The sequence below is a fragment of the Candoia aspera genome, chromosome 3 (assembly GCF_035149785.1).
Source record: "Candoia aspera isolate rCanAsp1 chromosome 3, rCanAsp1.hap2, whole genome shotgun sequence".
NCBI lineage: Eukaryota > Metazoa > Chordata > Lepidosauria > Squamata > Boidae > Candoia > Candoia aspera.
Window position 1 is genome coordinate 47,514,820 of NC_086155.1, and position 17,429 is coordinate 47,532,248.

General features: G+C 39.0%; 1 protein-coding gene and 1 long non-coding RNA gene across 2 annotated transcripts in view; one reads left to right on the top strand and one right to left on the bottom strand.

Annotated features, from left to right (window-relative positions):
* LOC134493202 (chitotriosidase-1-like) overlaps nucleotides 1-17,429 on the top strand; it is a 124,397-nt gene that overhangs the window by 70,220 nt on the left and 36,748 nt on the right. The gene's annotated exons all lie outside the window — the stretch shown is intronic.
* LOC134494849 (uncharacterized) lies at nucleotides 1,922-6,914 on the bottom strand. Its single transcript, XR_010067711.1, has 3 exons — nucleotides 6,895-6,914; nucleotides 5,880-5,987; nucleotides 1,922-1,951 (listed from the first exon to the last, which is right to left on the bottom strand). It is a non-coding gene; the product is annotated as an uncharacterized LOC134494849 (long non-coding RNA).

Here is a 17,429-nt window from a genome sequence, read left to right on the forward strand (position 1 = left end):
TTAGGAACTGATCTCTTTCCTCTCCTAATCTAGCTCCCTTATGAACATGCTGATGGAGTTTTTAAAGGTTAATAAAAGAACTCCAAGCAGCAAACAGCAATCTTGCAGAGTAGAAGCGTGAACCAAAAAAGGAACTTGCACATTAAGCTTAATTGCGTTCAGAAATAAATTCAGTCTTCACACTGTAGTTAAAGAAAAATAGAGATAGCTTACTTTTATTCAGTAGATCTGGATACAGGTAGATTCATAGTAGAAAGCACTTAATCATCACTGGTTCTTTGTAGACACTTTCTATGTGGAATAAAAAGTCTGCGCACAAGCGAGATGGTAGGGGGAGGAGCTACATGCAGCAGCACCTCCTCCTTGCATGTCTGCCCGAAGAGTAATAGAGATTGTTAATTCCCAAGCCCAAGGAGGAGGAAGTGGAAATCAGGTGACCTATGTGACATCCCACAAGCACAATAGAGATGCCTTTGCTAGAGAGACCCCATTATGCTTATGAGACAATGCTGAGTTGACCCCTGATAATTCCAACACCCTTTCTCACATTAGCATGTCTCAGAGTCTACAAGGTTCAACTTCTTCTGCAGTTCTTGGTAACTGCTCCTCGGCAACAGCTTCGTGAGAATGTCCGCAGTCATGTTCCTTGTGGGACAATAGTCTAGTTTGACTATTCCTTGCTCTTGCAAGTCCTTTACTACATGATACTTAACATCAATATGTTTAGTTCTCCCATTAATCTTTTCTGACTGTGAGAGTCTAATACAACTTTGGTTGTTTTCGTAGATCTGAATAGGGGTAGATTCCTCTATTCCCATGTCTTCAAGCAGTAGCTTGAGCCATGAAACTGCTCTACATGCTTCTGCTGCTGACACATACTCCGCCTCTGTGGATGAATATGCAACTGTAGCTTGCTTATGGCTTCCCCAGCTTACTGCTCCACCCCCATAGAAAAATACATGCGCAGTAGTGGATTTACGGTCAGTAATGTCTTCTGCCCAATCTGCATCTGTAAACCCCACTAGTTTAGGATTGTCAGTGGCTGGTAGCTTTAGTTTTAGGTGTATAGTGCCCTTTAGGTACCTTCCCACCCACTTAACACCAGTCGAGTCTCTCTCTGTGGATGTGCTAGTCTTTCCGCATAGAACATTTACTGCAGCTGCTACGTCTGGCCTAGTGGTAGTGGCTAGATACTTTTATAAAATGGCACTTTTATAGCCATTATTCTCAGGTAAAAGTTCACTAGGTTCCTGTTGCTTGTGGAAACCTGTTTCCATTGGTGTTGGCATAGGATTGGTATTTTGCAGTTCTAAGCTCTCCAACAGTTCTAGGATCTTTTGCTTCTGGCTTAGAAGAAAACTTCCATCTTCTTCTTTTTCGATCTGTATCCCCAAGTAGTAGCTGGCATTGCCCAGATGCTTGACTTCTACTTCTTTGTTCGGGTTGGACACAATTTCATCAAAGTCCTTTTTGTTATTGTGGCAAATCATCAAATCATCCACATAACAAAGAATGTACACCTCTCTGCCATTTCTGCGTCTCTGCCATGCAACCCCACCAGAGCTATCTGGAAAAGTATCCATACTATCAGATTACCTCCACAAGTCACAAGGGCTTTTTAAAACTGCAGGGAATGGCAGTTGGGTGGTCATGAAATCTATGAGGGATTTCAGTATTTTCTCCCCATTGTTTACTATTAAGCTTCCCAGTTTCCCTTCATAGTAAACATTCAAGGGTTTTTTTTGTTGTTGTGGGGGGGGAGCAAACCCACAGATAAATGCACACAGATATATATATATATATATAGCTAAAAACATAAAAACCAGCCTGGGGGTGGATGCTAGCAATTTATTTATCTAATTCATTTTTGTCTGGAATGGAGATGAAGGAATTTTTTTCAACTTTGCCATCAGTGCTACTACTGGATATTTTTCATTCCCCTTTTGGTCAGCTGGAAGGAAAATTATGTTCTCTGCATTTCCAAGTTGGGAACAGTGAACACAACTGGGGTCAGTTTCAAACTGCTTTGGGTAGATTGGTGGGTAGAAATACATTGGATTTGAATTGTATTCAGGTTTCATTATTGGTTCCAGTGTTATTGTCCATACAAAGTTTTCTATTCCACAGAGTTTTTATGCCATTTGTGTTAATTTACTGTGGTTTTATAATCTACATTTTGGCAAGATCCGGCATGGAGAATAATAAAATATCGAGTATATCAACACAGCAATATTAAAAATTAAATGGGAATAACAGCAGAACAACACAAGAATCAAATGAAAATCCAACAAAGAGAAGGGTTGTGTTTTCAACACATTGCAATATATAGTTCTATATCAAGGGGATTTTTTTTTCTTCTTAAGAAAAATATTCAGGAAACAGGTAGATTAGAACTGAGGTTTTACTGAGTATTTGTTAGGAAGTTTCAGAAGCAAGTGAAATGTTTCCATTGATGAGAAAACAGATCTTGAAACTTATTGGGAATAATACAAAGTTCTTTGTTTTGGTTTTGGCTTTTACAGCTACTTTGATATCCTTCTGTTGTAATGGTAATTAGATTTTTTTTTTTAAAAATCCCTCATTGGAATTTTTATTAAGGTAACAGGGGTGCTGTACTAGCAGGTAGTTTTTCTTTCCCCTCCCTGAATTTTGCAGATCTAATCTGCAAAACTTTAGTCAACCACTAAATAGCAGTACAGACTTAGGCTTTTGGTGTTGTTTTGTTTTGTTTTGTTTTGTTTTGTTTTGTTTTGTTTTGTTTTGTTTTGCTGCTATCCAGATTTTTGCAGACCAGATCTGGTCTACTTCCAGTTCTATTATTACAAAGAAAAAGTATTGCTTCACACTGAAAGTCTGCCTAAAGAACATGGCTGTCAATGACTTTTGGAGAACGGAAAGAAATGGACAGAAAATGCTTCCTAAGATTCTAGAATCTGGAGTCAAAAGCAGAGAACTTAATTACCCACATAATCACCAACTGTTCCTAAGACTGTAATAGTTGAATGCAAAACAACTCCTCACTCATACTTTGGCAAATCAGGAACATGTACAGCAGTTGCCCTGTTGTGGAGTATTTACTGTTTCCCTCAACTATAATGATGTTGTCATGAAACTGTAATGATGGATCCGTTAAGATGAGAATCAAACTTCTTTAAAGTTAGGCCAGCTGTTTGGGTGGGGAACATAAATTTTGCCAAACAGTTAACAGGAGAACAGAAAGTGCAAGCCCAGAATAGTGCAAGAGGCAGATGATTTACAGGATTAGAAAAGCTTGTTCTGCCTTGCTCAGAAAATACATATTCTAAAAGGGGTTTTGAACATGGTCTGGATCCAAAAGACATGTCAGCTATGCCTAAAAACTTGCATGTCCTGTAATATTTTTATAACCCCTCCCCACCCACTTTTGAACAGCAGCCACCCTGCCAGATCACAGGCTTCTTTGGTAACACAAATCCACGACTTCCTTGGCTGCAGAATTTGTTTTGGTTTTTTTTATCCTGGCCTAATACTTTTGTCTCCAGTTATCTAAATTCAGTGACAGGAGAAGACATTCTTTTGCAGACAGGACATGTTTGTTAGATTAGATTTCTCTAGAAGTTTTAGTGTGTCATCTGAGTTTGAGACTCAAAAAAATAATCAAATCCCAAATGGGGACAAATGGGAGTAGCTTCTTCACTTTTAAATATTTCCCCTGAGTTTTGAAACAAATTCCAAATGGAGCCATCATGTATATCTTTTAAGATCAGCTATTACCACAAACACATTTCAGGTTTTAATGGCACACTGAAGGTGGCCATTCTTTTCTATATAGTACAGAAAAACTATTGTGATTTGCAGACATGCCAATTGTTGTAACTTGTGGGGAATGTTCTGCAAAAGTATTTGGCTGTTGTATGCTGGTATTAAGCAGCCTCCTTTTTATAATACCTTCTGTCTTTCTTCAATATAGCCAGAATTGTTTGAGTTCTACGATAGTCTCAAATGAAAAGTTTCACAGAATCCCAACCCATTAGATCATGCCTGGTAGCCACAGCATGTAGATTGAGCATTACAGGGGGTGGGGGTAGAGGAAGAGAATGGAGGAAGAGGAGAAAATACTGTGCTTAGAAGAAATTGCTAATTGTAATGGTATATAAGTAGGGTTACCACTTTGGGAGTATAAATCTCTGGACATCCACTAGATGTCAGCAAAGTGCTTTCTTCCATCTAGTGGCCAATCTAGATATTTGCAGCCCAAATCAGGTAGTCCTAGTCATAGAGCATTTCTTTTGGGGGACCATATGCTACAGCATTTTGTAGCAACAGTCATTAATGCATTACAGCCCTAATTCTGAGCATTTACTAACTCTAACAATATACAATCATCAGGATTATATATCCAGTTGTCTATTTTCGGCTCCTGCTCCACACTTACACAGACCTTCATAATGACTGTTGATAGGAAACTTCATCTGAAAAATGCCTAGAATGTAAACTGTAGCTGAAATTTCCGCTGATGGAACATATCCTGTATACCAGGGGTCCCCAACCCCTGGGCCGTGGACTGGTCCCAGTCCGTGGCCTGTTAGGAACTGGGCCACACAGCAGGAGGTGAGCGGTGGGCAAGTGAGCAAATTTACAGCCTGAGTATTTACAGCCGCTCCCCATTGCTCGCATTACTACCTGTCCTAATAGCCAGGAAACACACTGAGACAAGGAACTGGTCTCTAATATTTATTGCTAGTACTTAACAGGAATCCTAACAAACTGAAGAAGCGTGGGAAAAACCCAGACATATAAACCCCAAAGGTTAAGGCGGTCCCGATCTGTGTCTCTTTGAATGGCTGACCAATTCCTCAGTGCTACGCATGCGCTTGACAGTCTGGATGGGAGCCCCCTGCTCGCCATCCTTACTCATGACACTACCTGAGCTCTGCCTCCTGTCAGAGAAAGCAAGCCCATTGGCTGCTATCTCCAAACAGCGCAAAGAAAAAAGAATAAAAGGTCGGGAAAAAGAGGAAGCGCTTGAATCATCCCGAAACCATCCCCCCCGGTCCGTGGAAAAATTGTCTTCCACGAAACCAGTCCCTGGTGCCAAAAATGTTGGGAACCGCTGCTGTATACCAATGTTTCTCAATCCCAGCAACTTTAAGCATATTGGCTGGGGAATTCTGGGCATGCTGAGGTTGAGAAAAAACTGCTGTACACAATAGCCTCACTGGCCTTTGCCACTGATACTTTCAGGCGGCTTTAATTTGTGGCTTCTTTTAGATTAGAAAGCAGGGAGTGACTGTAATTTATGGCAAAATGCTCATTACCAGGAACTCAGTGTTGCATATTAGCCTCAAGAGAGGGAAGTAGAGATACTTTTGGTCTACTCTTTACTAGTTTAGTCTGGTTCTTTTTCAGATGAGTTGCAACAAAGTTTTACTTACCTAGAATTGCTACTTAATTCATATGGAAAAACTGCCAAGTAAATTGATTCAAATTATTTTGGATTAAAATAAATGCTCAAACCAAGTTTTCTTATTATACTATATTCAGAAGTGAGCCCCACAAAGTCTGGGCTTCTAATACAAATGACCATAGACCTGTAATCTAAGACTAGACATTGTACTTCACTGATAGAGGCTTGTTTTATTCATTTACTTTGACTTCACAGAACAAGTAACAGCTTTTTATTCCCCTAAAGGACTTTCAAGTGGAAAGGGAAAAACTTTAAGCTCTTTACAGTGATGCCAAAATCCCACTATGGTACTGCTTTGTGGCTGCAAGTAACACTTAAAAAGAAAACCCTGTTCATAATCATTTGTGAGTCATTTCTAATTTGGCTTATATCTGTTCTGAGCACCTACAGTACTGGCCCCAGGCACTACCAAATGAGATTTATATTATGCAACTCTTTTGCTTCATTCATGGAATTTCATGGGGAATCCAGACCGTATCATCTTCTGCTCCTGACTCTCCAGGATATTCCCACAACTGTGGTATTTCTTACCATGGAATGTCTGTCAAGTAGGAAAACATAAAATAGCTGCACCAAGTTTTTCCTTGTTAGTGCAAGTTTTTTTTTTCTGAAAGTGTCCTCTTCTGCTTAAAAATGCAAGTGAAGATGGTAAGGAAGCTTCTTTTATGGCTGGGTTCAGGCCCTGCACTGTCATAATAAGGTGTGACTCAAAATTCTAATGGCTGGATTCACACAAACAAAACCAACCAAATTATAGTTTAGGAGCATATATGAATCTATCGTCCCTTAGTATGTGGTGCTAGAATTGATCCACTCTGCCTTCATTATTTGCACAGGTTTGGTGGGTTGGAAGAGGTAAATTAGCTTAAACTATGAATAATCTGACACAGACAAGTCAGATTTATAATCTTTCTGTTGGTCATTATATTTTGAGAAAATGGGAGGCTTCCACCAGCAAGCATAGAGCAGTATTATTGACCCAGACTTACTGTATGCTAGTTTTTGTTGTTTATTCATTCAGTCGCTTCCGACTCTTCGTGACTTCATGGACCAGCCCACGCCAGAGCTTCCTGTTGGTCGTCAACACCCCCAGCTCCCCCAGGGATGAGCCCGTCACCTCTAGAATATACTGTATGCTAGACCATGTTAATGATTCAAAAACATGTTGAGACTTTGAACTTTGCAGAGATTCACAGAGCTTTTGCAGAACACTGTCAGGGAATGCTCCCCCAGCCTTTGTTTAGGAATTGCACTAGCAAAACTTAAATATATTCTCAGTTGTTACAAAACTGAAACTCCAGGATAGTTATTATTATTTTACCCTAGATCCCAAAGAAATATCTTCATCATATATGTTTATCTTACAAATCTAACATTCCTGGTGGAATTATTGTCTGAAAACCAATTACAGCTAAACAGTTATGTTGTTTTGTTAAAAAAAATCCTACCTGCTTACAATATACAGGTCGTTACCTTTTGTTGAGAAAACTGGAATAGGAATCAGATCTTAAACTGAGCACATTTTTAACTCCTTAACTGCAGGTCATAGTGCAGTTAATAGTTCCTTGTGTTTCAGCACATGAAATAACTGTAATCAAAAATTAAAACCCTTTTCAAAACGCTTGCAGATATGCTGGGAAGAGCAAATTATATTTATTTGCTTACTTGCTTATTTTTAAACGATACTAGGAAGCAGACTGCGATCAAGTAAATTATCAACAGGTATCTCCAAAGGCTCAAATTATGCTGAGCTAAAGGCAGGGATTTTCCAGCTCTCGGAAGAGTTTACTGTATGCACTTCATTATTGAAAGGATTAGAGTTCAGTAACTGCGACCAGCTGTTTCCTCACCCGCCCCACCTCTCCTTAGCAGCCAATCAAACGTCGCCGCACTCCGAGCCCAAATTAGGAATTTATTTCCCTTCCTGCTTCTGACGTGGCAGGCTTGTGCGCGTCAGCAATCGCAGCTTAGCCGGAGGTGGTTGGTAAGCGCTTTTGAAAAACATGTGACGTAGGGGACAAACAAAACGGGACGCACCGGTTGTTAACCCCCCTTTTTTTCTTCGAATTATGGGAAATATCTGGTGGGAGATAATCCAACCTGAGCTGTACTTTTCTTTAAATGCAAATTAAATTAAAAAGAATAGATTATATAACGTGGGTCATCTTTACACCTAGATCTTTGGTACAGGGAACTGTGAAAGTCTTGGATCCTGCTCCATTTGAGTCCCAGTCCTCAAAGAAACCTGGTGACGCAGCTTCTGCTCTTGCCATCCGTGCTCACAGTTGTTATTTGTAATTTGCAAACGGTACAGAAGGAGAGGGAGTGGATTATTAATTTTGTGTGTCTAAAGCTGCCTGAAGTGTAAAAGTGAGGCTTGATATCTGAATAAAGCAGCGTTTCTCAACCTTGATAACTTAAAGCTGTGTGGACTTCAACTCCCAACAGCTTGAAGTTGCTAAGGTTGAGAAACACGGGAATAAAGAAATTTTGCCATATCTGTTGTGGTTCAATCTCTGGAGACAAATCATGCTATTGTAGTATGGAGTTGTGATTGAACAGGCAACCTGGTATTTATGAAAACCCTTGTGTTGGGGTACATCAGAGCCAGTTTGGTATAGTGGTTAAGGCATCAGGCTAGAAACCAGGAGAAGAGGAGTTCTGAGTTCTAGTCCCACCTTAGGTAGAAGCCAACTGAGTGACCTTGGGCCAGTCACACAAGAAAACTGCAGGGACTTGTCCAGACAGTCACCAGGAGTTGAGACTGGCTTGAAGGCACCACCAACAACAAAAACCATATCAGACTCTTGCCACAAGGCGCTGGATAACTCATATGTAGACCCCTTGAATCAGCCCCATCCTAGCTCAATGCTTGCTGGAAGAGCCAGATCTTCACAGCCTTCAGGAAGGCTAAAAAGGTAGGGGCCCCCAAAATCTCAGGTGGGAAACTATTCCAAAGGGCCATTTCCTTGTACCACCTTATTTTATCCGGTTAGGTTCTTTAACATAAAGAAAAATCAGATGGGAAAGTGTCATGCCGTAAATCATCAGCTTTATCTTTGTATTCAAGACAGACTACATCAGCATTCTTAGAGAATAAAAATGGTGAGCAGCTGCAACCCAGTGTTTTATTTGGAAATGTGTCCATTTCGGCAGAAGAGAAGAAAATCCAAGATTGGTAGTAGAAAGGGGATTCAACGGAGTGGCAGGGAGCATCTGACCAGTTCGTTTTAGGGTAAATTTGATATTCTGTGATTAGCCAGCTATTTTGTGAACACACATATTTCCTACTCTCTCAGGGGTCTGTGAAGTCAAGATTATTTGCCAGATATTGAAGATATTTGCAAAAATTTAAATCAATGTCATTCTTACTCATTTTTATTTTAAAAACTGTAGGTTTTTTCATGAAAAATATGTTATGTTAATATCTAATGGGCTTATATTGTTATTTTTCTACAAATGTGTCAATTTTAATTTTAAATATGGTAAATATTGATAAATATAACCCACAGAAATAAAAACTCTTTTGGGGTCTTCCATAATTTTTAAAAATGGGAAGGGATCCTAAGAGCAAAAAGTTTAAGAAACACTGCCGTAGGGAATCCTTTTTGTGATATGCCCTCACAAATTCATATGCACCTTGGGTTGCAGTTCAAAGATGCACTCAGTCATAAAGGTAATCAGATAACTTTAGACCTGCCACTCTTTCCTTAGAGAAATGAAGGGTTATAAATCCTTTAAGTAAACAATCTGAATTTGCCTTGTACTGGGTCACACTATTTTGCCTAGTATTATCTCCTGTGATGTGGCAGAGAGTAAACTCCTGCAATTCTGCAACTCCCCCCCCCCCCATGCCTAGCAACTATTGCACTATTGTTTGAGCCTTCTGCTCTTCAGATTGATCAGTCTTCAAACTGGGGATTAGATCAGAGACCTGGTGGGTAAAGAAGCTCTTCTCCCACTTCACCCACCACCCCTGTTATTCTGGGCAGCTGATCCCCAGATGGGGAGATCCAGTAGGTGAAATGGCTAGGGGCAAGTTCCAACAGATAGCTAGACCTGTGGGTCTAGTCATCTGTCAAAACAATTGGCAAATGGTTTTCCTGCTGCCTGATGATGTTGCAAGCCAGAACAGAAGCAGATGGGATTGGCCTTCTGCTGGCTCACAGACAGGAAGAAAATGTTTTAACTAAGGTTTGAGGAAGAGCCCTGAATGTTATGCAGAGAAATGCCAGGGTTAAACCTGTTCAGAAACTACACGCATTAACTGAAAGCCGTACTGAAATATATAGCAGAGACTGGAAAGTCAACTACATTCTTCATGTGCTGCAGGGCCATGGCATCGCAGAATGCTCTATGTTCCAGATTGAGCTTGCCATCTCAAAAGCCAGTTTTAGGGTTGCACCTTGGAGCCCCTTACACAAATTAAGTTCTATGTATCTGTGTACCTAGACCCCAACTGATCCTTTCATTGATTTGTTCTCAGGCTAACTTACAAACAATAATGTAATAAAGAACTCATTAGAAGGAAGAAGATTCACTGGCCATCCTTCTTCAGAATTTAATTGCTAAAATGGCAATTGTTTTTCTTGATCAGGTTTGCCAAACTATGAGGTATAAACAGCTAGTCCTCTGCATGTAATAGCAGTTTAATTTGCAAAGATCAGCAGCTGGATCATTTTCAGAGATGGAAATAAGCATTGTTATCAGTTCAGTAAATCATGGTACTGTTAAGGGAAGAAAAGTAGGTGGCTTAGAAAATGTTGACTCATAGTCTGGAATGATATACTTGCCTGGATGCGTCTATGTAATTTTTTTTTGAGCAATACAGAAATGGTTTACTGTTACCCACAAATTCAGTGGGATTTACTAAGCCAGGTCAATGTGCATTTCAGCATGGACGTTTCCATTTCGCATTTCCCAGATAATGGAAATCAATATATATACACTTCTAATTTTACAATGCAGTATGCTTCTCAAAAATGCATACAAAGGTATTTAAAGGAAAAGTGTGCACCAATATGGCTCTGACTGAAGTGAACTAGTTGCAGAAACTTCACATTTGGGACACAGATGCACACAAACATGTATCTTAGGAAAATGTGTTTACAGAATCAGACATGATACATTTTTACCTACTTTGATGACAAGTATAGGTCATCAAATTTATTCAGTCTTATTCCAACCTTGTGGGAGCTCGTACATCCTCAACAATACTATCTTCTTTGTCCTTTACCTAACATGAGCCAAAAATGAGTCTCTCTAGATGCAAACTCAAACTCATGCACTCATCTCAGAATTAAATGGAGGACAACTGAATGATGAATTGTGAGGTTTCTGCAACCTTTAATCATGCAAATTAAAGTTAAGATGATGACAATGCTTCAGCTAAGATTATTACAGTAAACAGCTGGTCTTTCTGGATTATGAACAGCAGATATTTTTTTTCTCCGCACTGGAAGGGATTGGGGGAAAAGTCCTATTAATAAGTTATCATGGGATATTGTACAAACTTGACTGACAAATTTCTAAAAGAATTCATTTGTAGAAAACTTGAATATCAAACTAAATCCCATCTACTGCAAGTTATTTGTTTTACTCAGTAAGCAATTCTTAGCTATTCAGCCCTATTGAATTATATAAATTGAAAGAATTACTGTAAATCCTCACAAGTATGGCTTTGGCATAAAAGCAGTGAATGACAGGATTTGTGTGGGTGTCCTTCTCTTAAAGCTAAAGAGTTCATAAGAGGAAAAAAAAAAAATTGAGTTGCAGAACAGAAGATAGATTTCAGATGGAAGAAAAATCCCTCGGTTAATCATCACTCCATTCCAATGCCTTATAAAGGTTGTATTAGAAATATTTTACATTTTACCTTCAGTCAACATTTACTAGAACCATTTTCTTTTTCACTACAGTAGCTAAGACAATATTTTGCACTTGGCCAGCATAGAGGGGATATCATATTCTGCCTTATTTGTCATACATTTTATTCCTGCAGAGGAGCATCAGTACTCTTCCTTACTTCTGGGCTTCTCAATAGTACATAAGATTTTTAATCTGGAATTTTGGCTAGAATTACCTTCCCATACCTCTCTGCTCCCTCATATATAGCTACTCCCAATTTAGTTCCTGAGGTGTGATTCTGCTCTTTTCTGGTTTCACACTCAAAAGTCCCATGTGTTTACAAAATGCAACATAAATACCCAGCAACATCAGTTCTATAGACAATATACATTGGTCCATGCATATACTATATGGTGGCATCATTCCACTTTTTACTATCTCATAAAACAGGGGTGTCAAAAAATAATCCATCATAGATTTATTTTGAAGCAAGTTTCATCAAACTGGAATCTGTTGCCACATGAACCAGCAAAGGATCCTCAGACTGTACTAGGATCCAATTTAAAATATTTCCCTATTCATTCAGAAATGTATGTTTAGGGAGTTTTTATATAGAAAAGCATACATTCAGGTAAAGTTGCAAATAAAAGACCCACAAAGTGTATGTATTGGGGAATGTGGTACACAAAAAGTATTTCTTACAGTTTTTAATCTGCAGAACATGGAACTTTAGTGGAAAGGACTAACACTCAAATGTATGTGATACTGACATGAAATGTAGGTAGATTTATCCATAAATTGCGATTCCAAGAAATTTCCCATAATGCTTTAAACATAGCACGGCATTTCCAGTTTGAAACGAAATCATTTCATAAGGTATTTCCTTGGCTAGAGGAGAAAGACAGACCAACTACAGATTTTAGGGGAGTGTGGGAAACTTGCCTTGTGCTGAGCTGAACAGCTCCAACTACTAGCTAATTGGAGACTACTACCCACTTTTCAGAAGGGAAAACAAGATATCCACCAGATGTTTTAAAACAGTCTTGCTATTTTCTTCCCAGCATTTCTAAGCAAACTTTTGGAAGTCCTTTAAGATTTCTGCTGTAGTCCTCCTCCCCTATTTCTCTCATAGGATTATGGTCTCTTTGCCATGCCAAGCTACAGATGAGAATTGACTATACCATGTTTTTTTAAAAGAAATATTACTGAATATAAATGAGGTTATCAGATGTGCTAAAATTAAGTCTGCTTGGAGAGTGAATCAGTCCAAAGCTATTTTCTTATACATAGTTTGTATACAGTTAATTCAGGAGAACTTTTCTGGTCCTCTTCCAGTTTGGTTTGCTTTGCTTTTTTATTGCCTTTGGCTATATACTTTCAAACTCAAAATACTTACATTTAACTGCATTTGAGGAACATGGGCTAGTAAAAAAATGTATCTCCTTCAATGGTTATGGAACAAATATGGACTTCTAATACTTTAAGGACTTACAGTTAATTTAAGTAAAAGCAATTTCTGCCTGGAAGTGTGGGAGGGGCCATGCTTGTTCGGAGCAGGGCCCAGAGAATTGTTAATACAACCATGCCCACACACGCTTCCTTAATTCACCTGCCAGCCGGCCATCTCCTCCAGAATATTTTGTTTTGAACAGATGACGAGAGGTTGTTTATACAGGGAAAAGGGATAGGTATACAAGCTGTATTTTTCCAGCACCTTGAGTTCACCCAGCGTTGCAACAACAGAAAAGAGGCCTCAAATACGTGTGTGGGTAATCCGTGTTGATTGATCATAAGTTGAGCCTTGTTGAATCAATCAAAAGGTGACCTAATTCAGCATTCTATACCCATTCCAGCCAGCCAGGGCTTTATGAAAAGCCCCGTGAGGGCATAAACACAATAATACTCTCACACAGAGTGGTCATCACACATCTTGCGGTAGTGATTTCCACAAGACAACTAAGTTTATGCAAAGTATTTTATGTCACAAATTTCCTACCATTCAGTTTCATTGGTTGGTTCTAATATGAGAGAAAATCTCTATAGCCTCTTTTTCTACACCACTGAGAATTTTACATAGGCCCAACCTACCTTTGTTCTCAGCAAAATAAAATCAAAATGTAGCCTTCTTCTCATAATGGAGTTGCTCCAGATCTTTGAGCATTTCAATTGCTGTTTTCTGAAAACTTTCCTACTTATACAATATCCATCTTTGGTCTGATGACAAGAACTGTACACAGTATTTCAAGAATCCTGCTTTAGATTTGTTTTCTGCTACTGGCAGGTTTATTTTTAATTCCTTTCCCAAAGGTCTCCAACAGGAAGTTTGTCTTTTCACAGAAGCTACTATCTGGGTCAGCATTTCCGTCAAGCTATTCTCATTTCTTAGATTTCTTTCCTGATAACTGTAAATTGTTAGCTGTTCAGATTCCATGAGGATCTAAGTGAAATCTGATTTTTTTAACCAAATTCAGTATTTATACTTGTTCATATTGAACTTTAAACCAAGTTTAAAGAACCATAATATCATATTAATTTATAATATCCTATTGATCTGACAACTGGGGATGGCAATGGCAAACCACCCTGCTATAGTCTACCAAGAAAATGTCGCGAAAGTGGCATCCCCCCAAAGGGTCAGACGTGACTCGGTGCTTGCACGGGGGACCTTTCACTTCCACCTTCATTGTTCTGAAAACAGATTTTGGCCACACAAGGCAAATCAAGTATTCAGAAATATATAATTTCTATTCTAATACTGCAAGTAAACACAAAGGAACTGGAAAGGAAGAGAAAAGGAACAGATTGAGTCCTTGCAATGGAAAATATAGCAAGATGATATAAATACAGTATGGTTAAGGTCATTGGGAAAATATTACAGATTGTAAATGTACTTTGCTTATTGATAAGATAATGAAAAAGTCACAAATGTCAACTCGGCAAAAAGGGTTTGTAGACTAAACAAGAGTTATTTAAACATTAACATTGCATGAGAGTTAGTTGTCAGCACCTCCTTGTGGTTGATTAGTGAAGCTTCGTGGAAGCAGGTTTCCACTGTACCAAACTAACTGCAGACTCTCTACTTTTACAACTGTGAGAGCATGAAAACAATACAGTGAACCCAGCAATCAGTGCTGGCTTGGAGATGGGAGGTGTGACCTGGTACATCAAGAGTTCACCAGGTTGGGGTGGCTGCTATGATAGATTGCAAGACATTAAATTAATATAATACTGTGTTTAGACCTTGCTGTAGGCCATTCGTCTTGATATGATAACTTACTGTACAGTGGTTAGTATCACAGTCACATGTAACACTAGAGGAACAAACAAATGACATGGTTTATTTACCAAACCATTGACTAATGAATTAAGGTGACCCTTGTTCAGGTTTTACCACAGCAGCAGTTCTTATAGATCTCTTTAGGACAATGTCTCTTGATTCTTCTCCCATCCCCCATGCAGTTTAATACAGGAATCATGACACCAGTCTACTTTAGGGTCGTTCTATGTGCAAACCATGATTTGGAGAAAACAGGATCTCAACTGTGACATTCAAACACTCCCAGTTTAATCCAAAATAAAATATAAAGAGTAAGCTTTTGGAAGCTAGGTTCCAAATGTATGGATTTTTCAGGTTTGAAAATACAGAGCCAACATTAAAGAAAGAATAAGGTACATGGACCGCCAATTGGTTGTGTTGTTGTTTCCAAGCTACTATAATTTGAACAGAATCAACTTTTCTCTGAAGCTATAATGGTATGTGGGAATGACCTTGGGAGACAGGAGGAAGAGCCACAGCCTTGACAATGGTCTGATAAACTAAATCTAAGTCCAAAGGAGGGATGGGTGTGGAGAAAGTGTCTCAGAAGGGACCCTCCCTAGTTTCCAGGAGAGTAAAAGTAAGAGAGGGGAGAGGTACTTTCAGACTTGAAACATTCTGCTACTGTAACCTTACAATAAAGGTAGTGTTAGTACTTATGGTTGGTGCTTCTTGTCTGGACTACCTCAAAGGGCTGAATCAATCTTGCAAGTCTCAAATATCAGAGAATTTAAAATAGCTATATAAACTTATAATATGAATAGGGTTTCACTATGCCATATGATTTGTTTAACTGATTCTTTGAGATTTCTGATAAGATTCCAGAATAATAAGAATGCCATGGTGGGCAGCAACTTACTGTCATAGATAAGTGAATAAAAAGGGATTGTATTTTCTAAAAATATTTGCAAAAAAACAGAAGTTTACCCTGAACCATCATGGCAGCTTTCTCCAATATGGCTGACTTTCAGAGTCTTCTCTGACACATTTGAAAAGTTCTAGATTGGGGAAAGGTGACTAAATTAATTGGTTTAATTATATCAGGCCTCATCTAGTCTTTTGATCACCTTATTACAAAGTTTTTCTTTGGAGGGAGGAAAAAACCCTTATATTCTGTGTAAATATCATGCTATGAATATATGACAGTTTTTAAAGTTACCCTGGAGTGAATCTCTCTCTCTGAGTTACAACAGAGGGCTGTTTTCTAGCTGTGCTCTGCCAATTTGTTATCTTTCATCCCTGTGGCTTCAATCCACTTTCTTTATGGGTCATAAATATTTGATAGGAGGCAGCTGATCTCTCCTATCTCAAGAGGTGCTTTAGGTTTCCAAGCTTGTCTGCAAGAATTAATTACAAGCTGGCAGATGTTGGCTGGCTGCACCATAGTGCCATTCAGAATAAGAGCTTAATAAGTAAGTAATTAAAGTGAGATAATGGAAGGAACCGAACGGTGTTATTCTAGTTTTCAGAAAGGGAGGGGCAGAAGTTACTAATAAGAGGCCTTTGAAAGGTTTTAACCTTGAACACTTAATTTAAGACTGGAGTCTCCCTTAGACTCCTTTTTCTACCCTCTCCCTGACTCAATTGCATCTTCAAAGTCCATAGCTTGTCACCTTCTCATAATATTTGTTGACGTGCTTAGACATTAGGGAAAGGCTAGTGTCTTTCCAGTGTGCTAAATCTACTGAATTTGATTAATTATGGGCTGGATTTTATGACAGAGAAATCTAATCCTAGGGTTCAGATCTACCTACAGATTTCTTCTTTCCAGAAGATTTCTCCCTAATATGCCAACTTTCCATCTGCAGAGGGATTTGGATTGAAAGAGAATGTCAAACAAACTGTTGTGTGCCTTCTAAAGTTCTCTTGCCAGGAAAGGATTTTATTTATTTATTTATTTATTTATTTAATTTTTATCCCGCCTTTATTATTTTTATAAATAACTCAAGGCAGTAAACATACCTAATACTTCTTCCTCCTCCTATTTTCCACACAACAGCAGCCCTGTGAGGTGAGTTGGGCTGAGAGAGAGTGGCTGGCCCAAGGTCACCAAGCCGGCTTTCATGCCTAAGGCAGGACTAGAACTCACAGCCTCCTGGTTCCTAGCCCAGCACCTTAACCACTAGACAAAATTTTATCATCATCTTCTTCTAAAACATTTGAATTGAATCTTGGGGGGCAGGCTAAGGTGATACCACAGAACTGCCTGAGGTTCATGGTCCTGATTTTCATTTAATCTGTCCTATATGGGCCTTTGTCAAATTAGGGATTCTGGATCTTCTAACACCAAATAGTATTTGGCTCTATCCAAATGTTCTCCCAGACTTGAAATACAACTATGTACCTCCAGCTCAGGGATGAACTGTTGAGTGATGTTACCTAGTTGGGTAATGAAACGTCTGCAAGCAAACAACCAAGCTCAGAGAGCACCAAGGACTCCACATCTATGCACCTCTTGAGTCATAGCTGTCACCATTACTTATAATGTAGTCTGTATGGCTGCCAAACCATTGTTTTATTATTAAACACATGTAAATCAGGCAAAAAGGAAGGGAAGGAAGGAAAGAAGAGGCAAAGTCTTCATCCCCAATCAGCAAAACCTTTCACTTAACAGACCAGAAGCAGCTTGGGATCTAGTCTTGATTTCACCTCTATTAATTTTTATAAAATTCACGGGGAACCAGCTTTAATTAAAAAACCAAGGGAGCACAATTATTCTCCTCTTTATCCACTTCTATCCAGTTCTATCAGCTGGTCAATCACAATGGAACTGGACCAGAGAACTAAATCAGGGTTAGTGTCAGGATAGTGAGAAGGCAG